Raw genomic sequence first — 8,998 nt, forward strand, 5'->3', positions numbered from 1 at the left:
ATCATTACGGGAGTGCAAGGATACAGACTGCAACAGGTGACACCTCAGAGGAGACGTGACCCCTGGTTCAGTCCTCCTCTCACTGTGGTGTGTGCCTGTGCATGCTGGTGCTGTCGGGCACCCACCCCTTCTTTTCTGCTGCCCTGGCTCTCTGCACGAGGAGGAAGCCAAGGCAGCAGAGTAGGAGGGGCAGCACACAACACTTCCATCCCCTCTTACATCCTCACTTGCCTGGTTGTCTGGCCACCCCCTGGGCAATGGGGGAGCAGCCAAGTGAGGCAACAGAAGGGGAGCATGGAGTGGATAGGATGCTGATGCTGCCACCGCCCAGCAGCCCTTTCTGGGTCTGGCTGGGTGGCATGCAGTAAGGTGAGAGAGGAAGGAGGAGGGGAGAAGCAAGCATGCCCCAAATAGCTACTCCACTGCCCTGGCTTTCCTAGCCTGGCTTTCCTAGCATGCCACAACCCCAATCTGGCCTTTCCAGGGCGCAAAAAGGAGTTGCAAAAAGCAGCTCCTTTTTGTACCCTGGAAAGGATGCCATAGCTTACTTGCTAATTAGCTTACTTGCTGTTCACCGTTATGATCTTTGGAATAGCAGTATATAAATAAAACAAATTATTATTATTATTATAGCTGTGACGGACGGTGTAGCTAAACAGCACTCCTTCGGCACTGCATCGTATGGACACAGTGCTGGAGGAGTGCTGGTGCAGATTTAATTTAATTTAAAACCATTAGGGAGAGCCAGGAGCCTGCTTGGAAAGGAAACATAGGGCCTGTACAGACAGGCCCATTGTGATGCCCTCATCACATGCTAGGGTTGCCTCGGGGCGGAGCACCCACATGCCCCTCAACCCTATCATGTGATGAGGGCATCACTATGGCAGCGCCCTATATACATGGGTGTCACAATTGTTACGCAAGAACCGCGCAGCACTTGCATAACCAGTGCGCCACAGTGCGCAAGTGGCGCACTTGTAAAAAGAACCCACTTTTTGTGGGTTCTTTTTCCTCCGCAGGGAAGCCGAGTGGTTTAGCGGCTGTGGCTTCCCTACAGAGGAAAAACAGGCACCGGACAATCCCTTTTTGGGCGGTATGTACCACGCCATAGTTTATTTTTGTTGCAGCGTCTCCAGAGGAAAAAGCATCCAATTTCTGGAGCCCAGATCCCAAAGTGAACCAATCTTTTATAGTACTTTAAACAAAGAAAACTACAAATTACATTCATTGGTTACATATAAATTAAACATATACACCCCCTTTACATTCACTGGATGCTCAAACATATGTCTAACATGCATTTTTCTATCCCTTGTGGGTATCCATCAATCAAACTATTATCTATATGTTTTCTTTTATTGTCTCCAAACTGTCTCTGCAGTACTTCCTTTATTTGGGTTAGCAACTGGAAGCAGGAACCATTTCAGTGTTGTTGCATTCCAGAGCAAAGGATTTGACCCGACCTTATGTCCACAACCCTTGCCCTCAATACATTTCAGCACTATAATTCTCTACTCTTGAGCATAGTAAAAATTTCAGTTTTAAGCTATCCATTTCAGCACCATGATGACGTGTGCCTTTTGGCATGGCACATGGCATCATGGTGCCCTGGGGGCAGAGTCAGGGCATGTGTCATCTGGATACGACACCCTGTCTCCATCCCCATTCCAGCCAAAAGCGCCAATCTGAAGAGCCCCAGCCTAACCTTTTATTCTAGTTTAAAGCATTTGCAAACACTTTCAAAATGGGCCAAACATACAACTAATGCCTACAATACCAAACACAGACATACACATAGCAAGTCATAACTGGAGCATCAAGGGTATGTATATCAAGGGTATGTACCCTTGATGCTGTACCTACATGGGGTCTTCCTAGCAATTAAAAGATAAGTGGCAAAAAAACCTATCTCTATCCTCTACAATGGTCCGAGTCAGAACAGTTTTCATTTATTTTTACTATATGCACACAGAAAAACACTTCTCTCAGAATGCAATGATATGCAAATTTTCAAGGGAGGAAGTCACATGAAAAAAAGGGAACCTTAGTTTTAAATAAACATGCTTACAACTCCACTACGAATGGGATTCAGACAAAGCAAGTTGCAGTGCAGTCTCACTGTGAAAAACTCAGCACTGAAAAATCTAATCCATTGTAAAATTACTGAGTAAAAATAACATCTAATAGCAGAGTCATCTTCTATCAGTATGCCAATGAACAGAGGCGCAAAGTGCAAAGGGAAACCTCTGTTGTTGTTATGTGCCTTGGATACCCTCTTCTTGGGTTTTCTTGGCAAGATTTGTTCAGAGGTTTGCCATTGCTCCCTCTTAGTCTTGGCATGACTTGCCCAAGGTCACCCAGTGGGTTTCCATGGTGTAGCAGAATCCTACTAGGATTTGAAGCCTAGTATTCCCCCTTATATGAACTATGTTCTTGTTGTGTACATTCAAGCTGTTTCCAACTTATGGCGACCCTAAGACGACCCTATCATGGGGTTTTCTTTGGCAAGATTTGTTCTGAGGAGGTTTGCCATTACTTTCCCCTGAGGCTGAGAGTATGTTACTTATATGAACTATGTCTTGGGTTTTTTTTTTAACAATGGCCTAGCTTTTTACTTTGATGGTAGCTTTGAATAAATCTAGATTTCCCTCTTTTCACTTTGTCCTTCTTTTATGTCCTATTAATTTTGTTGTCTTGGTGAAGCATGAACTCAGCTACAGTGTATACTTGAGAATACTAGAATACTTTCATGACTGGCAGCTATTGCAGTGGCGTCACTAGGACTGGTGTCATCTGGTGTGGTAACTCATGGTGTCACCCCCCCCCCCCATTGACCTCCTCCCATTTCCCACCATACAGAATCCTTAGTAATGCTTTTTTGTGCTAATGTTGTAAATTGTAATTCCCATATACTACTTGTAAATCGTAATTCCCATATACTGCTGAATGTAATGCTAATAGTTGTGACATAAACAACTAGCAAAATTAAAATCATACCTTCAAATTACAATATCATATGCACAATCTAAATGCATTTACATATACTGAAGATTTGGTTAAAAGGTGATATTTTAAAAGATATTTTTAAAAGAATAAAATTTTTAAAATTTTTCAAAAGTTTAATTTTTAAAACAAATTCATTTTTTTAAATTTGAATTTTTTTTTAAAAAAAAATGGGGCCTCTCCTTTCACCTCCTACTGAGCTTCACCCCACTTCCACCATCTCTTAAAGCATTTTAAAGGGGAGCAGATGAATGCCACAGCCCATTTCTGCTGAAAGCTAGGTGTTTGAGCAGTGGTGTCACCCCCTCTTAAGGTGTCACCTGGTGCAGACCACACCCCTCGCACTCCTTTTGTAATGCTACCGTTACTGTGATACATTTTGAGAAATTGATGTACAAAGAATCCATTTTCATATATGTGTGTGTGTGTGTGTGTGTGTGTGTATAATGTGACTGTATATAGAGGAGCATGCTGGGACTCAGGTTTCACTCTCCTCTCTCGCTTTCTTTCTCTGCCCTTGCATCAGCTGTTTGTATTAAGAGTTCTGGCTACAAAGAATGGTGGGTACTTATTTTATTTATTCCGCAGCACGGGAAGTAAACTTGCCCCACAGAACTATGGGAAATCTGGCAACAAACATAAAAATGGGAAGAATCCCATGGATAAAATGCAAGTAGGTTTCACACTACAGCAGTTGTACAAAGAAACCAAATTCGTGAATGAAATGGAAATAAATTTCCAATATTTTCCCGAAAATGCTTATTTCCTGGCTCATGTCACTTTCTTGTCAGATTCTAAGCAGTTTGCGTGCAACGTCGTCTGAAAACCATTTGCACAATTGTGCCTCATACGCTGGTTAACTGCGGGTTCTGACCCTTTTAACTTTCCAATTTTCCCTGTGTGATAAACTCCATAGTGAGAGACAGAAGTCACTGTAGCAGTTAAGCTAGAGCCAGAGTGGTGTAGTAGTTTGAGTGCTGGACTAGGAATCTGGAGACCAGGGTTCGAATCCCCACTCAGTCATGAAAACCCACTGGGCGATCTTGGGCAAATCAAGCACTCTTATCCTCAGAGGGAGACAATGGCAAATCCCTTCTCAACAAATCTCACCAAGTAAACCCCATGATAGGTTCACCTTAGTGTTGTCATAAGTCAGAAATGACTTGAATGCACACAACAACAACAATTGCAAATTGAATTTGCATGAGAAAAAAAGAAAGAGAAAGACACAATACATTCCCAAACAGTCTAAGACCAAGGCCTGTGGCCAGAAATGTTTAGCTAGGGTAGTGTGCATATAATGTGGGCGGCCAGTATAGTTAAATGGAAAGTGGGTGATACATTATTAAGCAAGCTCTACATCCTCCACTAAGAAATAAGTACAGTGGGCCCTTTGTATTGGCAGTCTGGCAACATGGAAGAGATAAAGGAAACAAAGTCCCACCTGACAAGTGCAAGTGCATTGGGCTTTTTAAGATAATAAAGTTTGTGGACCATCAACAGCACATGGGACTTCGTTTCCTTTATCTCTTCCACTGTGAATATGTGCTTTCTGGGATTTTTGTTCTGTTCAAGGCTGGCAATATGCAGACTGCCTTCATGGAATATTATTCAGTTGTTGAACATCATTCAATGGCAGCATGTACACATGTTGGCACTGATGCATTGGTGTGCATGTAGCTGACACTGAATAATAGGTTGTGTGATTGTCCACATTTTTTGCATTCCTCAGCCCCACACCCCTCAGAATTGAACCCCTGTGTATAGGAGAAGCTGTATCTCTAGATACTAACACTAACACTAATAATACAGAAAATATGCAGGGGTAGCTGTGTTGGCCATTTAGAAAATTCAAACAAAAATCCACCAAACAGTGATATCTTTATTGACCAACTGAAATGCACAACATACTTGTTGCAAGCTTTAGAAGCTCCACTGGCTTCTTCCTCAGGTAAGGTGTCACAAACCAAACAGGGGGAAAAATGGGAGATGTTAATAAAATGCCTGCATTTTGTTGTTTCTGTCCTTAGTTAAAATGATATGGGAGGGTAAATTTTGCCGGCAATGCAGGCATTTTACTAACATCTCCAGTTCTTTTTTCTCCTGTTTGGTTTGTGACATCTTGCCTGAGGAAGAAGCCGGTGGAGCTTCGAAAGCTTGTAACAAGTATGTTGTGCATGTTTGGTTGGTCAATAAAAGTATCAGTGTTTGGTGGGTTTTATTAATAACACAGCTATCAGTTTTCAAGTGCATCAGAAGCAAGCCTTCCTTTGTCTGCATCCACACTGGAGACATAACCCGGTTTGGCACTGCTTTAACTCTTTGTCTCACTCTTTGCTATGGAATTCTGGGAGTTGGAGTTTGTTGTGGTGCCCAGAGCGGAGCTCCGCTCCGCTCTGGGCCCACAACAAACTCCAACTCCCAGAATTCCATAGCCTTGAGCCAGAAACAGTTAAAGTGGTGCCAAACCGGGTTATGTCTCCAGTGCGGATGCAGCCTCTGTTTCCAGGAGAGGCCCCAGCCAGGGAAGGGTTTTTTGGCTCTGACTTCTGGAGAGCACCCTGCCTTCTCTCTGTTCCTGCCCAGCCCTGCCTGTGCCTTACCTGGGAGTGGCTTTGCTGGGTGGCTGCTCCCCTGCTTTGCCAGCCTTGCTCACCGGAGGACAGGATCCAAGCCCCCGGGGCCTTCCTCCGGCTCAGGGAGGCTCCGAGTCTGACATGGCTCCAGCAGCAGAAGGCTGTTTTCGAAAGCGAAGGCAAAGAGGCCTAGGCTGGGGAAGGAGGGGAGAGGGAGGCAGCCTTGGCATCCGTTGCCGGGGAGGGCGAAGGCGAGGGGGGCTGCCTCTTCCTGCCTCAGCCAGCTGTTATGTAAGAGCTTTAGAGGCCTGGCTCACAGGAAGAAAAGCCATTCAGTGGAGATGTGGGGCTGGAGAAGAGGAGGGCTGAGGATCCCATGGATAGCCAAAAGGACAAAGCAATGGGCCCTGGAGCAGATCAAGCCTGGCTTCTCCCTGGAAGCCATGATGATCAACTTCAGGTTGTGGACCCAGCACAACAATCTAAGATGCACAGACAACACCATTCTGCTGGCTGAAAACATCACAGACTTGGAACAACTACTCAAAAGTGCAAAGGCAGGCCTATTGTTTAACATTAAGAAACAAACATGATGGCCACAGAAAACTTACACCAAATGCAAAGGCAGCGACCGCATGCCTTGCAACCCTACATGGCGGCAGCATAATAAAGGTGGTGCCCTGTATACATGGGTGCCGCCATTGGTACGTAAGTGCCACGTGGTGTCTGTACATTGCCACATGGCGCTTTAGTAATGAGTGCACCAGTAGCGCACTTGTTACGTCATCCCTGCAGTTTTAAAAGAACCTGCTTTTTGTGGTTTGGTGGCTGCGGCTTCCCTCTGGAGGAAAAACAGGCGCCGGCAGGCCACTGTTTTTCCGGCAGTCTGTACTGCGCCTTAGAATCACACAAGCCATTGTGTTCCCTATTGCCATGTATGGATGTGAGAGCTGGACAGTTAAGAAAGATGATAGGAGGAAAATCAATTCCTTTGAGATGTGGTGCTGGAGAAGAGTGCTAAGGATCACATGGACAGCCAAGAAGTCAAACAAATGGGTCCTACAGGAGATCAAACCAGAAATCTCTCTGGAAGCCAAGATGACAAGACTGAGGCTGTCGTACTTTGGCACGACTCACTGGAAAAAACAATAATGCTAGGAAAGGTACAGGGAAGCAGAAAGAGAGGAAGGCCACATGCTAGATGGATGGATTCTATTAAGGAGGTCATAGGTATGAATTTGTAGGAGCTGAGCAGAGCAATGGAGTTGTCTCGTCCACAGAGTTCCTATGAGCTGGGGTTCACTCCAGGGCAGCTAACAGCAACAACAACAAGGGGCCTGGCTGAAACCCATTCATTCATTCCTTACGCCACCCCACCCCACAGGAAAACTTCACTTGTACAGTACATAACAGATGAACTACACTTGTCCCTCTGCAAGGGGGCTATGACTTTTGCAGATTTGATTATTCACGGATTTTATTAACATGTTCTCTCTAGGAATATCTAGGTCCTCCAATGCAACTCTATGGTCAAAAGTCGCACTGAAGGACCTAGAGATTCCTAAAGAGAACACTCCACTAGGCATTTGTAGCTCCTCCAGCGCAAGTCTACGGTGAATACCTGGCAGATGTTGATCACAGAATTGCCCTGGAGGACCTAGAGATTTCTAGAGAGATGTTCTCTCAGGTAAAAACATAGTGCTTTTGTTATTTGCAGGTTTTCCACATTCACAGGGGTCCTGTGCGCCTCACCCCAGAAAATGTGGAGGAACATGTGTATTGAGTTTGTGGCACTCTCCAACCCCTAGTCACAGGTCACTTTATTCTCTTTGAACTGAATAGTGGCATCACAGAGAGGGAGAGAGAAAGTAAAAAGAGGGGTTGTAGAAGGACAAAAACATATATGAACTATTGAGTTTGTGGCACTCCCCAATAAAAAAAGATTACCTTTCCCACTTTGGACTGAATAGTGACATGGGGGGGGGGGGGAAGGAAAATGAGGGGGTGAAGAAGGAGCAAAACACATAGGAACAAGTTTGTGGCATTCACCAGTCCCTAATGACAGTTTACCTTTCCTTCTTTGGACTGATTAGTGGCATCACACACAAAAGAAGATCAGGGGCTGCATCCACACTGGAGAGATAACCTGATTTGGCACCACTTTAACTGCTTTGGCTCAAGGCTATGGAATTCTGGGAGTTTGAGTTTGTTGTGTGGCCCAGAGCTCTGGGCCACACAACAAACTCTAACTCCCAGAATTCGATACCCTTGAGACAGGGCAGTTAAAGCGGTGCCAAACCAGGTTATCTCTCCAGTGTGGATGCAGCCTTGGTCTGCATTTGACTATGGAAACTTAGCCAGACAATCTCTGATCCCCCTGGTATGTACCAGACACAGAATGGGTGGGGGAAAGGGGCCTGCTGCAGTGAAATAGTGAGTCTGTGGAGAGGTGACAGGGAACCTGTAGCATGCAGAACTCTTAAGTTACACATGGCCATGTAGGATCTTAGCCACAGAATGAACCATAAAAAACTGTGTACATCATAGTTTTTCTTGAGGCAGAGATATCTATGAACTCCCATTATCACTGCAAGTTCCTTGTAAAAGCACCATCATATCAGCGATGCTATGCCCTCCCCCCAGCCAATATGGCACACAATAGGGATCTATAGCACATATACTCATGGATATTTGGCATTTTCAATTGGAACTCTCCCTCAACTCCCATCAAATTAAATATATCACCACAGACTGTTCTGTCATGTGCCTGGTGTTTCACTGTGCCAAAGTAACACAAGAACAAGGTTTGAGGCACAGAACTTTCATAGGTTGTACCATGAAAATTTGTCCTCTCCCTCCACAAATAGGGCACAAAATATAGTACATATCTTCATGGATATTTGGTATTATTGATAGGAATTCTCTCTCAGCTACCATCAAATCACATATATCTCCACTGATTGCCAAAGAACCACAAAGGCAAAGTCCAAGGCACATCATTTCATAGAATCTCAGTTTAAACATACCAGTGTGGTACTGTATAGTGATTAGTGTATTGGACTGAGACTTGGGGAGAATCTGATCCTCGCTTAATCATGAAACTCACTAGCTGATCTTAGGCCTGTTTCTCAGTTTGTTCAGAGGGCTGCTGTGAGGAAGAGAGCCATATATCCTATTTTAAGCTCATTGGGAGAAAGATAGGATATAAATGTAGCATTAATGACAATGCTGTCTTACTAGCATACTGTAATCTATGCATTCTCAGGTTAGTTGTGTCCCTTTATAGTCATCTTTGCATTTATTAGCCAATGTAAAACATTTTAATCAAATTCGTGATTTTTTTTTTACAAGTCAGCTGGTTCAAAATTTAGATCTTGACCCTATGCAGAGTGACAGATACTGAAACACATTAATTTGAA

The 8,998-nt window shown here is 44.3% G+C and overlaps 1 protein-coding gene across 1 annotated transcript in view; it reads right to left on the minus strand.

Annotated features, from left to right (window-relative positions):
• The window catches only part of IFNAR2 (interferon alpha and beta receptor subunit 2), a 42,593-nt gene extending 36,834 nt beyond the window's left edge, over positions 1–5,759 (minus strand). Inside the window, exon 1 of the mRNA XM_089512070.1 lies at positions 5,607–5,759. The gene's annotated coding sequence lies outside the window, so the exon portion shown is untranslated. The remainder of the gene's footprint in view (positions 1–5,606) is intronic.
• Between the last annotated feature and the right edge of the window lie 3,239 nt (positions 5,760–8,998).

The sequence above is a fragment of the Sceloporus occidentalis genome, unplaced genomic scaffold, assembly GCF_023333645.1.
Source record: "Sceloporus occidentalis isolate IW3139 unplaced genomic scaffold, rSceOcc1.0.p SCAF_2, whole genome shotgun sequence".
NCBI classification, from domain to species: domain Eukaryota; kingdom Metazoa; phylum Chordata; class Lepidosauria; order Squamata; family Phrynosomatidae; genus Sceloporus; species Sceloporus occidentalis.